Source organism: Triturus cristatus, chromosome 1_1, assembly GCF_964204655.1.
Source record: "Triturus cristatus chromosome 1_1, aTriCri1.1, whole genome shotgun sequence".
Lineage (NCBI taxonomy): Eukaryota > Metazoa > Chordata > Amphibia > Caudata > Salamandridae > Triturus > Triturus cristatus.
This window is the reverse complement of record NC_140579.1, coordinates 66,081,505-66,097,669: the sequence shown is the minus strand read 5'-3', so window position 1 is coordinate 66,097,669 and position 16,165 is coordinate 66,081,505. Positions and strand designations below refer to the sequence as shown.

The 16,165-nt window shown below is 52.8% G+C and overlaps 1 protein-coding gene across 5 annotated transcripts in view; it reads right to left on the bottom strand.

The window, feature by feature from the left end:
- The window catches only part of LOC146869424 (vacuolar-sorting protein SNF8), a 241,818-nt gene that overhangs the window by 179,809 nt on the left and 45,844 nt on the right, over positions 1–16,165 (bottom strand). The window lies entirely within an intron of this gene.

Below are 16,165 nucleotides of genomic sequence, written 5' to 3'. Positions count from 1 at the left end.
TGGTGGATGTGGTGGTGGTGGTGGACGTGGTGGTGGTGGTGGACGTGGTGGTGGACATGGTGGTGGTGGATGTGGTGGTTGGACGTGGTGGTGGACGTGGTAGTAGTGGTGGTGGTGGACGTGGTGGTGGACGTGGTAGTAGTGGTGGTGGTGGACGTGGTGGTGGTGGATGTGTGGTGGTGGATGTGTGGTGGTGGTAGACATGGTGGTGGTGGACGTGGTGGTGGACATGGTGGATGTGGTGGTGGTGGACGTGGTGGATGTGGTGGTGGATTTGGTGGTGGAGTTGGTGGTGGTGGACATGGTATTGGTGGTGGTGGACATGGTGGTGGTGATGGACGTGGTGGTGGATGTGGTGGTGGTGGTGAACGTGGTGGTGGTGGTGGACATGTTGGTGATGGACATGGTGTTGGGGGTGGATGTGGTGATGGACGTGGTGGTGGATGTGGTGGACGTGGTGGTGGATGTGGTGGACATGGTGGTGGTGGACGTGGTGGTGGAGGACTTGGTGGTGGTGGTAATGTGATGGTGGTGGTGGTGGACATGGTGGTGGACGTGGTGGTGGACGTGGTGGTGGTGGTGGACATGGTGGTGGTGGACGTGGTGGTGGAAATGATGGTGGTGGACATGGTGGTGGTGTATGTGGTGGTGGTGGACCTGGTGGACGTGGTGGTGGATGTGGTGGTGGACGTGGTGGTGGACGTGGTGGTTGATGTGGTGGTGGACGGTGTGGACGGGGAGGTGGTGGACGGGGTGGTGGTGGACGGGGTGGTGGTGGATGTGGTGGTGGTGGACGTGGTGGTGGTGGTGGAGGTGGACATGGTGGTGGATGTGGTGGTGGTGGATGTGGTGGTGGTGGTGGACGTGTTGGTGGACGTGGTGGTGGTGGACGTGGTGGTGGTGGACGTGGTGTTGGAAGTGGTGGTGGTGGACGTGGTAGTGGTGGACGTGGTGGTGGTGGTAGACGTGGTGGTGGTGGACGTGGTGGTGGTGGACATGATGGTGGTGGATGTGATGGTGGTGGTGGACGTGGTGGACGTGGTGGTGGACCTGGTGGACATGGTGGTGGTGGACGTGGTGGTCGAAATGATGGTGGTGGATGTGGTGGTGGTGGTGTATGTGGTGGTGGTGGTGTATGTGGTGGTGGTGGACCTGGTGGACATTGTGGTGGTGGTGGACGTGGTGGTGGATGTGGTGGTGGATGTGGTAGTGGTGGTGGACGTGGTGGATGTGTTGGTGGTGGTGGTGGACGTGGTGGTGGACGTGTATGTGGTGGTGGTGGACGTGGTGGTGGACGTGTTGGTGGATGTGGTGGTGGATGTGGTGGTGGATGTGGTGGACGTGGTGGTGGATGTGGTGGATGTGGTAGTGGTCGTGGATGTGTTGGTGGTGGTGGACGTGGTGGTGGACGTGTATGTGGTGGTGGTGGACGTTGTGGTTGATGTGGTGGTGGATGTGGTGGTGGATGTGGTGGTGGATGTGGTGGTGGTGGACATGGTGGTGGATGTGGTGGACCTGGTGGTGGATGTGGTAGTGGACGTGGTGGTGGTGGTGGACATGGTGGTAGACATGGTGGTGGACATGGTGGTGGACGTGGTGGTGGACGTGGACATGGTGGTGGTGGACGTGGTGCAGGTGGACGTGGTGGTGGATGTGATGGTGGACGTGGTGGTGGTGGATGTGGTGGACGTGGTGGACGTGGTGGTGGACGTGGTGGTGGATGTGGTGGTGGACGTGGTGGTGGACGTGGTGGTGGACGTGGTGGTGGTGGACGTGGTGGTGGTGGATGTGGTGAGGGTGGTGGGGATGGTGGTGGTGGACATGGTGGTGGTGGACATGGTGGTGGTGGACGTGGTGGTGGTGGACGTGGTGGGGGTGGATGTGGTGGACGTGGTTAAAATCTTGAAAGATGTAGTTAAAGAAAGGTTAAAGACAGTGGGTAGAAGGGTGCAATGTACACATACAGGTTGTACACATACTGAAATCGTACAATCTTTATAGTCAATGTGCAAAAAAACAGGCAAAGAAATGTGCTTTTTTAAAGGTTGCTTGCCTCGCCTGGTGACGTACATATTTCCTTACTAGACTAGATTTAATAAAATTATGTGCAATGCTTAATTAATAGTTGATTTGGCAAACAGATGGAGTTAAAGCTCTGCACGTGGCAGACGCACTCAGAAGAAATTATTCCCCGTGTCCTTTTACAATGCACCACGTATGAGGGAGCACAAAATACGTTTTTTTGTGTCAATTATATAAAAACCTTTAATCAATCGCTTCACCCTTCGATTGGCTGCGATAACATCACTGATGTAATGCCAGTTACAATGCAGATATTTCTATAACCAATGCAAGTTTAATGTGAGGTAACAATAAAAAAAAGATTTTCATGTACATGTTTATTTTCAAAGTGATGTCCATCAAATGTGTTTGCTTTCCTAAGAAATAGTTATTTTTACAGTAAACTTGTTAGTCCTAGTAATACTTTCTCGGATGAAATACATCACAAATTGTCTTGTGATGCTTTATTTCGGTAATTGAGAATAACTGGCAATGATAACGAACACAATACACTTCCCACAATGGATGTCAGTGGTACATGAAGCGAGAAGAGTGCACCAGCAAGCTACGGTACTGATATCTTAAGGATGACATTGTGGCATTGGAAACATTATGCAATATGCAGGCCCCGCAGAAAAGCTGCATTTAATTAAATAAATGGCAGTTGGCTGTTTAGCTTGAACTAAGGACAAGAAACCTTCTTTCTGTCCGAGATGACGTAAATAAATTCAAGTATTCTGCCCTCGTCAGATATGTTTCGGCCACACAGCTGAAAAGCTATCGGTTTCAGCAATGTCCGCGGCCTCCCTGTGAATAACAACAAGCACGAGAAAAGAAAAAAAAAACAAGAAACTTTCTTTCTGTCCGAGATTACATAAATAAATTCAAGTATTCTGCGCTCGTCAGATCGATTTAAAAAACAGGACTCGACTATCAAAAGCAGGCTAAGAAAGAAAACAAGACGTGCGGCGAGTGGTGCACTTAATCACCCGTGAAAGACAGCTGGCGGCTGCGCGCGTGAACGCAAGCGCTAGGTTAGCCAAAGTGTGGGGTAGCACTTTGAAAACTCACCTACTAAATGTCTCAGAGCTGCGCATGCGCTTGCTCAGCGAGACCTAAAAAATATACTGTTGTTTTATTTCTAGAACCAAGCAAGCCTGGTACAGGTAAGCATATTAATACTTTGCAGTAGTAAATTACTTATATAACCACAGTTCAAAATTGCAGTATAACTTGTACTGGTTTTGGCTACAGTTTTAAGTAAGCAGTTTGCAACACATTGCAGGTATAGTACATTCAAATGAATGGGCTTTTTAAGTAAAATGCAGTTAATTACTTTTCAGATTACTTTTACTAACACAGGGTTGGATCATAGATTCAGCCCTGGGACATTTCCTGAAAACAGGTGAGTAAATGCGTTTTAGTTAGAGGTACGATTTTTAAAGAATATCATTGCATTTCAAAAGTTGACACTTCAAAACATTTTCACATTGAATCACCAATGTTATCCTATGGGAGGAAATTCACTTAGCAGGTAAATTATGTTAATGATACTTTTTCTTACTCAGTGCTGGATACCTAGATTCAGCACTGGGACATTTCCTGAAAACAGGTGAGAAAATGCATTTTGGTTATTCGGCTAATTTTTTAGGAATATTTGTAATTTTCAAAAGTCGACAATTAGAAACTTTTTGGGAGAAAAAGTGTCAATGTTATTCTATGAGGAAAAAGAGGTTATCGGTTTCCAGGTAGGTAATCTGTCTTTTGAGTTAGGGTTCTGGGGTTAGACTCAGGGGTATCCCAGTGTCAGTGATGCACTGTTGTTGCACCCCCAGTGGCACTAGGGCGGTCGGGTGCAGAGTGTTGAGGCCCAATGTTATCCTATGGAGGATAGGGGGGCACCGTTTGGTGGCTGCTGGCAAGCAGGCCACGGGGATGTGGGAGCCAAGCTCCTAGGGTCAAGCTCAGGGCAAGTTGGGGACCAGGTTAGCACATAAGGGGCACCCTCTGCGGCACTAGGGCGGCCGGGAGCAGGGTGCTGTTTTGAGGTCGGGTGCTCTGTTGATTTCAATGGAGATTCTCCAGGACAAAGAAACACTGCAGGCTCGGGGACGAGGATCTTCCAGGAGTGACCACCACTTCGAGGGGTAAGTTGGGATGTTGAGGGTTAGTTGGGTACCGCTGGGTTGGGCACACAAAGCCGTGGGGCGTCGGGTGCAGGGGTGCCTTGGGACGTTAGATTTTCTTACCAGCTCTGGTCGCGTTAGGGGGGTCCTCTGGATTGAGGCTGCAGGCATCGTCTGGAGGCTTGAGGCAGGTCAGGGGTCGCCGGATCTCGGGTCAGGATCGCCAGGGGGACCTCCTCGTGGTGTTTTACCACTCAAGCTCGGGCCTGGCTCAGCAGGTGCAGAGAGGGCTGGATTCGCGGTTTCTGGCTGGCACCAGAAGCTGCAGTTCAAACATGTCCGGTGTTCACGGGAGAAACAGCTTGGAGAGTGAATGCAGGCAGGTCCTCCGGGGTTTTTGAGGTTGCTGGCCGCTGGACACGCTGGAGTTTTGCAGGAGCAGGTTCGAGGGGAGACGTCAGTGGGCGTCGTTCTCTTGTTAGCTCTGCACGGCTTTTCGTCCTTCTTCTTCTCTTCTTTTATTGTGGTTGCTGGATCAGAGGAAGGAAGATTCCGGGTGCCCCTAAATACTAAATTTAGGGGCGTTACAGGTGGGTAAAGGGCAGGGACCAATGGGTCCCTTCCCTGGGGTGGGTACACCCCCTATTCTGCTACTCTCCAGTGGGAGGGGGGCAGGAGCCTGTCCCTGGTTGGCTGGGTCCCCCCATCCTCAAGATGGCGGGGACGCGAGGTTGTGCTTCACCTCACCTCCCCCACCTTAGGGGTGGAGTTGGCAGAGGTGGGCACACCTCTCTACCTCACTTATTTTTCCCGCCCAAAGTAGGGACCAGTTGCTGAAAGCAGCAAATGGTCTGGAGAGGCTCACAAAGGCGGCATGCCTTTGAAGCTTCTCCTTCGTGAACCCTGCCCATCCTGGGGGAGGAGGCTTGGCACCTCGTCCCAGGATGTGCATTGTTTCAGGCCCCCGAGAGCAGCAGGCTCTCAACCCAGGGGTCCAGAAACATGTCTGGTGGTGGCAGCCTGCACAGCCACTCAGTCAGGTCACTGGTAGTTGGTCGTTTTTCAGGGGGCATCTCTAAGATGCCCTCTGTGGGGCATTTTACATTAAATCCCACACTGGCATCAGTGTGGGTTTAACATGCTGAGAAGTTTGATACCAAACGTCCCATTCTTCAGTGTAGCCATTATGGTGCTGTGGAGTTCGTAATGACAACCTCCCAGGACCATATATTCTTAATGGCAGCACTGCACTTACAGGGCCCAGGAATAGACATGGGCACTGTAGGGTACAGGGCTCATGCACCTGTACCCTCACTACTGTCATAGGGCACCCAGGCTAGAGGGGTGACTGATGTATGCCAGGGCAGTGGTTTGTGGACATGGCACACAGGGATGTGTGCCATGTCGACTCTGTTTTGTTCTGCACCCAGACACTCAGCCTGCAAAGGCAGTGTGTTGGTGTCAGGGTACCGGGCATCTAAGGGTGGCACAATAAGTGCTGTAGTCCTTAGGGGCCTTCTCTGGTCACAGTGCCCTGGGTACCTATGGTACCATTTACCAGGGGCTGACATGTGGCCAGAGATGCCAATTGGGTTTAGGCTTCAATGCAGTTTTAGGGAAGGAACACAGGCCCTGGGTACCTGATTGGCAGGAGCACAGGGCACACTCAGTCAAAGCACATCAGCAATTCAGCAAAAAGTGGGGGCATACCATGCAAGAAAGAGGGCACATTCTCACACATGGTAAGTGAAGGGGGGGGCATTATTTCCATTTCGGCTATTTTTCTAAAAGCTCAGGGAGCAAAACTCTTGGCAACCACAATTCTACATAGGACCGAGCAGAATAGAAACTTGAGCCCACGTTCAATATAATTTTTCAATGCTGTACTTATTGCCTTCAGTCCATATATTGTGAAAAAGAGGTGGCAAAACAAAAGGCATACAACATATATGTGAGAATGGAATTCCTTTCAAAGGTTAAAGCATTCAAGTATAATTTGCTGATAAGTCCTGAGGTGCAATAAGTATACAAAACCGTGATGGATGGAATGCTTGAATTAATGAACAAGTTACTTACCTTCGGTAATGATATATCTGTTAGAAACATTAGTTAGTTATAGATTCCTTACCTTAGAATTACCCCCAGGCATCAGACTGGATCCGGAAAGTTTTTCGTCAGCAGTACCTCTGACCGTCGGAAGGTGGCGTCAGTCGGCTCTGCGTCCGTTGTTGGCGGCGTGTCGCTGGGATGACGTCGCGGCAGCTACTTAGTCGCCGCCCTCATGCGCTGACGTCAGTTCTGTACCTGACTTTCCGCGCCAGAAACGCCATGCAAGACACTGACCACTGGAGCACAAAACTAGGGCCCTGAAAGGATAACCTTAACCCTGGAAATCAGTTCACAGAACAGGGAGGGTGGGTGGGACGGTTAGGAATCTACAACTAACTAATGTTTCTTACAGATATATCGTTACCGAAGGTAAGTAACTTGTTCCACTGAAAGAAACACGTTAGTTATAGATTCCTTACCTTAGAAAAGGTACCCCAGCAATACCAACTCCGGAGGTGGGCCTGCGAACCAAGATCACACCAGAAAGTCCTGGAGAACAGAACGGCCAAAGAAGCTGTCTCTCCGGACTGGACTGTCCAGGCAGTAGTGCTTGGTGAACGTGTGCAACGATGCACATGTCGCAGCCTGACAGATGTCATTCAGAGGAACGCCCCGTCCCAGAGCAGTTGTGGCTGCCGACGCCCTGGTGGAATGGGCGCGCAGTCCCAATGAAGGCTCCTTCTTAGCAAGAGAATAGCATGTTTTGATACACAAGACGACCCATCGGGAGATAGTCCGCTTGTGTACGGCACGACCTTTCTTGGCACCCACGTATCCAACAAAGAGCTGGTCATCCACCCGGAACTTTAAAATGATGAAATAATGAATACTATTACAAAATGTGCCGCATTATGTCACATCATTTTCTTTTTCTTGCTGCATAATTTACTCAACCCTGCCACATAATTTTGTCCTCTCTTGCCGCATAACTCCAGTGGCCCTGACTATAGCTCAGGCATTCCAATATCCAACATTTTACTTAATTTACAACAATAACAGGCAAGTCTCTGAAAAGCTCTTCTTGTCCCTACTACCCCCTGCAAAAACTATTAAAGTTAAGGTTAATAACAGTGCTCCTGTGCTGTTTAGCAACTTACTGTTGTTTTAGGTAGCTCTTATTAAAATGAGTTTACCTTTAAGTGAGCACTACTAATCTTGTAAGATTAGGAAATGGAGGACCAGAAAAATAAAACACTTGCCAGGATCACACGATGTGGCTAGGTGGCGGTGAGCCTAGGTTAGAGGCTCAACACCCTCATTTGGAAGCTGATAAGCCACATTCCTACAAGAGCCTACAAGAGCCTGGTGCACTGCAAGGTAAGATAAGAAGGTAATATGTGGAATGGTTATCTCAAATGTAGCGGGAGGTGTAAATAAATAAAGGTGCACGTATAACTGGATAGTGTGTTTATTCGGTACATTGAAATGGGCTTCTTAACCCCTTCCATGCTCATGACGGAACGATTCCGTCATGAGCATCGGTTGAGCTGTGCTCATGACGGAACCGTTCCGTCATGGCCCCGCCCGCGCTCGAACCCTTCAGCACCGCGGGGGAATCCGCGCAGCGCTGAAGGGGTTAATAGTGTACAGAGTAAAGCGAACATAGTAATGTAAATATATTCAAATAAATCCTGCTTAGAGTAGATAGGTTGATGAGGCCCTCTGTTGCTCCACAACAGCAACGCTTGTGGCTTTCAGGCTGTAAATGCCTCTCTGGGCCTAGACGTCTGTCCTTTGTGTTGTGCTGATCTTCTCAACCCTACGCCCTGGATTCTATATTACAGCTACATCTTGCAAGGGAGCGGTGTTTGAAATGGCACCACAGAGATAAGGTCTGTACCCCGAGGCAGTGAGGAAGGATTTGCTGTTGGAAAATAATCACATGTAAAGCAGGTGAATACACTACATGTAGAAAGTCCTATAGAAGCTGCGAAACTCAGAAAGAGCTAATGTTACAAACCTCTCCGGATATGCAGCAGAACAAGTGAAATTGTTCTTATGCTGTATGCTTTATATCAGAAATCACAAAATGCTAACTACAGGGTAGTGCAGTACGGATTCAGGCTTAGTGATTTTTCCACATGCTCTAAAGGGCAGTTCATTCCCTAATAATGCTTCTAGGACTGCCTGTGTAATGGCGAAACCTCTACAGCATAGGCCTAAGAGAGCCCCCCCCCAACCCACTCCAAACTTGCCGTTATGTATCACAATGTCACAGATTGAGTCATCCAAATGAAAACCTTACACACTTTCAGAGATGATGCTTTGATCTAAGTGGGACTGAATCTGTTCATCATATTGATTTAGTGAAGAGGTAAGGCAAGTAGATTTCTTTGCAGGAAAAGTAGATTTCTAAAAAATGTTGTCCCTTAGACAAGTACATTTTTTAAACAATTCCACACCCCTGTAATGGTGCCGGAGGAAGCGGCGCCGGTGGAGGCGTAATGAGGTCAACCAGCGCCGATCCGGATCCCGGCCTGGATCCAAGGGGGGCCTGCGGCGCCAGGGCCGGAGCTGTCGGCGGTAAAGGCCTAGGCCCCCCCAACCGGTTCCGCAGGGCTCGAAGGCACGCCGACGGGTCTGGGCCACCCAAAGATGGCATGCATCGCCTCGTAGAACGTACGAAGCTGGGTGGGAGTCACTCCGGGTCCCGGAAAGGGAGAGAAATGCGGAGTCAACTCTTCGGGCTCCGCACGCGGAGCCGCGGGAGAGGCACCACCCGCATCCCTCGTCGGATCGGCAGACCGACGAGGAGAAGTCGAAGAGCGGCGATGCTTCTTTGACTTCTTCTTATGCTTTGACATACCCGACCACGAGTGCGAAGACTTCGATAACTTGGACAAATGGTGGTGGCTCCGCGACCGGTCCATCGACCTCCCTCGCAACCGGGACCTCGAACGGCATGGATCCGACTGCCGGTGCTCCAGCAGCTTTCAGGACTGCACCTGCAAAGCCTTCAGCGCCATCGACCGGCAGTCGGAGCACGACCTGGGGTCGTGGTCGCGCTCCAGGCAAATGAGGCACATGCAGTGCGGATCAGTCACCGTCATCAGTCGGTTACAGGAACAGCAGGCCTTGAAGCTGGGCATCCCTTGTGCACCAGAAGTCGAAGACTCAAAAAAGAAGTCGACGATAGTCGAGAAAATGTCAGTCAAAAAGTGACTGGAGGTACCGCTCTTCCCAGATCTGCACTGGCTGGCGCAGAAAAAGAAAAAACTGATGTCAGCACGCGAGAGCGGTGTCTAAGTAGCTGCCGCGACGTCATCCCGGCGACACGACGCCAACGACGGACGCGGAGCCGACCGATGCCACCTTCCAACGCGTAGAAGTACTGCTGCCAAAAAACTTTCAGGATCCAGTCTGACGCCTGGGGGTAATTCTAAGGTAAGGAATCTATAACTAACTAATGTTTCTTACAGATATATCATTACCGAAGGTATGTAACTTGTTCATTAATTCAAGCATTCCATCCATCACGGTTTTGTATACTTATTGCACCTCAAGACTTATCAGCAAATTATACTTGAATGCGATAACCTTTGAAAGGAATTCCATTCTCACATATATGTTGTATGCCTTTTGTTTTGCCACCTCTTTTTCACAATATATGGACTAAGGTAAGGAATCTATAACTAACGTGTTTCTTTCAGATCTCTGCTGCGGGGAATTACTATACTTTTACAAAAACAAGGGAACCCAGAAGGTAGATAAGGACCTTGGGTAACAGTTTAGTATTAGAACAGTGGTCCTTAAACGCAACAGTTGAGGAGATAGGATAATTATAGATTGGGGGGCGTGGCCTGAGGCGTCCAGATGGCGGTCGCACTCTAAGATTATTTCGGACCCCCTTCGTCATCCGCCTCGAATCCTACGGACATCGGCACCCATACGGGACCTCTACCTGTCCGGTGTTTCGGTGCCGGAGTGGGGTTTTTGCAGCCATCTGTGGCCCGCAGCCTGCTGCGGCCTGTCTGTCCCCGTGTGCGCGGCCCCTTGTCATCGGGGTCGAGGCGCCAGACGAGTGCTGGTGCTAGAAAGGGTCGTGTGGCTGGCGAGGCCTGCAGGGGCCGGGCTGCTCGTAAGTCGTGAGGGCCCTGCAGTCGAGGGGCGAGACCGGCCCGGAAGCATCTTGTGGCCTCCGGCGTCTGATCTGCCAGCACGTCGGCTGGCACCAGCGACGTGGAGGAGGTGGCGGCAAAGAAGGCCTACGGATCGCGAGGCTGGGCGGGCCTCTGGCCGTGGGCCTCACTGCGGTCCTTAACAGTGTGAGGGGGCCAGCTGTCGGCACGGGCAGCGGCGCGGGACACTCGCGCCCCCCCCCGCCTCTGCTTGCTGGGTGCCGTGGGGCGATCTGTCCCTCCATCTTGCACCGGGGCTGACTGTGGGGCCGGACCAGGGTGCCCGAAGCGGTGGGGCTTGCGGTGGGGCCCGCGGAGAAGGTGACACTGGGTCGAGCCCCCCGTTGCCTGGCTGATTCATTCGCCGAGTCCGGGGGAGTCTTCTCTCCATCTAATACCTGAGGCGGGGATCGTCTGCACCGTCGTGCAGCGGTGCGTGTGCCCCTGCATCTCCCTTGCTCTGGACCAGAGTTCCCGGTTTTTGTGGTGCATGAGTTCGTTGGGGCCTGGTCTGTGACGGGCGCATTCGGCCATCTTGCCGGGTGGCGGAGGGCGCTCCCTGTACGCAGGCCTCAGACAATTGATTTCCCATCAGCTGGGCCCTGGAGTGAGTTTGTGCCCCCGCCCGCTCTTGTTCCCTCGCGGCTGTCTGCGGACCTCAGACGCTGAGGAGGCTGGTCTGCACACGTTCCCTCGGCACTGGGCCCTGCCCTTGGGGAAGGGCGGTCTCGGCCATCACACCGGGTGACGGTGAAGAGTACAGTTGCGGGTGTCACCCGATTGATTGTTGGTGGGGGGCCTCCCGCGCCAGCTGGTCCCTCGCTGCTAGGGAGCCCCGCCTACAGAGGGGGTGACACCGGAGGTACCAGGGACTGATTGGGGGCACAGGATTGGGCCTGCTGGCTCCTGGGGTTCTATTGGCCTCCCGCCCCTCCCGCTCGGACCCGAGGTCAGCGCCGCTGCGTCCTTACGGTGGACAGTGTCCCCCTTCTATTTGCATCTGGAGTGGCCTCTGATTTGACTATAAACACTCCACACGTCTGCGGGGCCCTGGCCCTCACACCGACCTTCCGACCTGTTTGGTTTCCCTCCACCGCAGCGACACTGAGAACTACTCCTGGCCATGGGGAGGGACAAGGGTCCCAAATCTACACCGGCTCCCACGCAGACCAAAATGGACCGGTTTACCACATCTGAGCTAGAGCCTCCTGGGAGGGCTGTGGGGGGGGCCTCCCCCCCAGGACAGAGATCTTGACACCATCCTCCAGGCTATCAGTGCCTCGCAAGCATCTGTTGAAGGGAAAATTGGGGAAATCAAGATTGACGTGTCTCTCCTCAGACAGGACCTCCGCAACGCCACCGCGCGGCTGATAGAAGCCGAATCCCGCATATCCACGGCCGAGGACGACATCTCACAGCTCAAGGAACAGGTGGCCCACCTTACCACTCACACCAGGGAGCTCCATAGGCATGCCGAGGACACGGAAAATCGTGCACATCGCAACAACCTTCGCCTGGTGGGGTTTCCTGAGGGGGTGGAAGCAGGCCAGACGGCCACCTTCATTGAAGATTGGTTTAAGTCATGGATGCCTGAAGACGCTCTGTCGACGTGGTTCGTTGTAGAGAGAGCCCACAGGTCCCTGGCGCCCAAGCCTCCTCCTGGTGCCACGCCCCGCCCCATCATCCTAAAAGTTCTCAACTTCAAGGACCGTGATGCCATCCTGCAGGCGGCAGGACCTCTCAAGTTCCAAAATCACATCATTATGAAATTCCCAGACAACACCAGGGAAGACCAGGATCTCCGGCACTCCTACACGGATGTTAAGAAAAAGCTGCTCGCCCGGGGCTTACAATACCAGCTGCAATTCCCGGCACGCCTTTGGGTCATTTTTCAGGGCAAAACGCAATTCTTCGACTCGCCCCAGGTGACATGGACATGGCTAACGGAGGAGCGCCCCCTCCGACCACGGCGCGACACCTCATCGGAGCGCATGGGGTCACAACCCAAGGGGCCGAGGTCACCGGGACGCCAACGCTGACGTCGCACGAGGTCTCGTAAGGGGCGCCAGTCACAAGCAACAGTGTGCTCAGATCCTCCAGTGTGGCGGCTCCCGAACTTCGCGACTCCTCTAGCCAATACGGCTCTCCACCACGAAACAGGCATCACGCCACTAAGAACTTATTGGGCTCGTCCTTACCGCTGGCCCAGGTGGACTCGGACCTTTCCCGCACTCCTACTCTTTGTAGCCTTGTGGTCCGTTTCAAATGTAGGTCCACCACCGGGGCGGGGCACCTCATCGGGCGGGGGGAGGGTGGTCATCTGACATTGGTAGACTTCTATGTTCATTCAAATTGTTTAATGCCGATGCACTGATTATCCGTTCTTCTGGAGGGGTCCTCCACGCAACCAATCAGAGCATTTTAGTTTGGTCTAGTTAAATGGGAGGGGGTCGACAGATGTTTCTGTTTTCGAAGTGGAAGGTGGAGGGTGGAGGGAGAAAGGAGGGGAAAGGGTTGGGATTGGTTTTTCCCTCTGTTTTGTTTGTTTTGTTGTTTCAGCTTTCACGGACCGGAACATGCCTCTTCCTCAAGGGCTGTACTAGCTCTTAACACATGCGATCTGTCACATATATGTTGGCCACCACACGCACCCCCCTGGGAGGGCATGTCTTAGACCCAGATATCACCCGCCATGATTGACGACACCACAATCGGGGCTTCTCTCCACGTCCTGTCATGGAATGTTAATGGTCTCCTGGACAGACTGAAGTGCTCTGCCGTCCTGCGCAACGCCTCTACATTGACATCCTCCTCATCCAAGAAACACATCTCCTGGGTAACTGCTGCCCTTTCTTTGCCCAATATGGGTATGACAGAGTGTGGCACTCCAGCTTCTCCAGAGGCTCCCGCGGGGTGGCCATCCTCATAAGACGCAATCTGCCCTTCGTCCTGTCCCAGGTGAGACACGACCCTCAGGGCACATACGTGGCAGTTTGTGGCTCCCCTCTCAACCTCATGTCCATATACTCTCCCCCTTCAATGCTCACTCCCACACTGGCACAGACATCCGTCCTCCTGTCCACTCTCCCTCTGGACACCACGGTCGTGGGTGGCGGCTTCAATGCAGTCTCCCTCCCGACCTTAGATACAACGGTCCCTCCTTCCGCTGCCCGTACTGCGCAAGCAAAACAATTGAGGACTTGGTCCGAGTCGTTGGGCTCTGATGTGTGGCGCATGTGGCATCTACGCACCACCCACTTTACTCATACCTCTGCAGCCCACCGTACACAGGCACGCATAGACGCGATCTTTCTCCCTGCCACTGACTGTTCTACCATTGTGTACACTCGTATCCTACCTAGGGGAATCTCAGACCATTCTTCAGTGCTCCTCAGTACAGGGACTCCCCCTCCCTCGGCCCGCCAAACGTGGAGGATGAACGCTTGGTTCCTCCAAGACACAGAATTTAAGAAGGCGGTAGGGAAGGAACTCGAGCAATATTTTCTTACCAACGAGGGATCCGTATCCTCCCCGGGCACCCTGTGGGAGGCCGGGAAGGCAACCATACGGGGTATCGTGAAAGGGCAACTTAAGAAACAGAGGCAGGCGCAGCAACGGAAAATTACCCTGAGGGAAGTGCAGGCGCTTCGCTTGGAACAATCACTCTCCCTATCGGAGGATGCCGCCCAAAGCTGTCAGCTAGCCCATCTCCGGGCCCAGATCAAGCAGTTATCAGTAGATGCGGCCAAGCTCCTCTGGAGGACCTCAGTGGCGCGAATCTATGGCTGGGGAGACAAAAATGGTACGATTTTGCATAGGTTAGCTACTTTTCCTAGGGCGAATCGTATAATTCCAGAAGTAGTAGACAATCAAGGTACGATGCATGGTGCCCCTCTAGCGATGGCACGCACGTTCGCGGGTTACTATCGGTGGTTTTATGCAGCACAAACCCCCGACCTATCGCTTCACGTTCTCCTCGAAAGGGGCAATGTGAGTCTCCCCCGGTTGGAGACGGCCGCCCAGAAGGACCTAGACCACCCCATCTCTAGAAAAGAAATTGAGGAAGCAATTTCCCATACATCATCGGGTAAGAATTCAGGACCAGACGGCCTTCCCCAAGAATATTATACGTCATATCTTGACACTCTCGTGCCCCATCTAGCCGGCCTTTTTCGGGAAGCCCTTGATAAAGGGCTCTTTTCCGGCGGAAACTGATATTGCCACTATTGTGGTCCTCCTGATATTCCCAGCCTCCCTCCCATCACTGCGCGGACTACCGTCCCATATCTCTCCTAAATATAGAGATCAAACTCTACGCAACCATCCTGGCCCAGCGACTGAAGCCGTACTTGCCTTCGCTAGTCCATCCGGACCAATGCGGCTCTGTGTCCGAACGTGCGACCCGTCACTGCCTCTGCCCCATCGACACTTACTCACTCCTTACTTCGCTCTCCTCCTCATAGATTTCACAAAAGCTTTCGACTCAGTGGACTTGGCCTACCTCCAAGATGTGTTGGCAGAGATGGGATTCGGGCCCCAATTCCGGGTACTGGTCCCTGTACTCTACGCACAGCCGTGCACGTGAGTGTTGGTGAACGGTGTGCCGTCCGAAGCCTTTCCCATTACTAGGGGTACAAGGTAAGGATGTCCCCTCTCACCCTTGCTGTTCGCCCTGACGATGGAACCCCTGGGGTCCTTGGTGCGGGCTGACGACCGCATTACGGGTTAGGAGTAGCCAAATACCGAAACGGACAAGATCGCGCTATATGCAGATGATGTCTTGCTCTTTCTGGCCGAACCCGCCTCCTCGGGGCCACACTGTCTCCGGTTGCTGCAGGCATTTTGGCAGGCTTCGGGTCTTCGTCTGAACCCAGGGAAATCAGTATTGGTCCCACTTCACCTATCGAGGGATTGTTACGACTGGCAGTCCAATATACCGCTTCGGCGCAACTCCTTTAAGTATTTGGGGATATGGATTACCGTGCTTCCAGAGCTGGGCTGGTCCCTCAATGTCGCCCGACTGGTTAAAAAGGCCAAAGAGGACCTTCAAAAATGGAAGACACTACCCCTGAACCCTCTGGGTCGGGTTGCTTTATTTAAAATGTTGATCCTTCCCAGGTTCCTCTATGTACTCCAAGCCTCCTCCTGGTGCCACGCCCCGCCCCATCATCGGAGGGAGGGCGCGTTTGGCCCTGTCCACATGTCAGATCCCCTCCTTTGACCGAGGCATGGGAATGACGCATCTGTATCTGTATTTTTTAGTTGCATGTCTATTGGTGGTCCACGATTGGTTTAATGGGGGATGGTCTGATCCGGCCTACCGGCTGGAATTGAGAGAGTTGGGTTTATCTAAAGTCCAGGCAATGATGTACGGGGGCCCACCCCGTCCCAATTGCCAGACGTGACGTGGTCTGTATTGCTGGCCTGGCGGGCATCGCTGCGCCACACCGGTTGGTCGGGTAAATTGACCCAATGCATACCCATCTGGCATGGGGCTTGGCTCCGGGAAGTAAGTGGCCTGCGAGGGTTCAAAACCTGGAATCTCATCGGCATCACGCAACTTGGGGACGTTTGGGCTAGAGGCCATATGCTCTCCTTCCAAGACATGCAAACCCGCTATTCCCTACACCCCTCCCAATTTTATAAATATTTACAGTTATGACACGCCCCCAGGCACACATCACTGACGACACCCAGCTCCCAGAATACAGCCCCACGGAGGCCCAGACTCTGTTGGGTGATTTGGGTAGG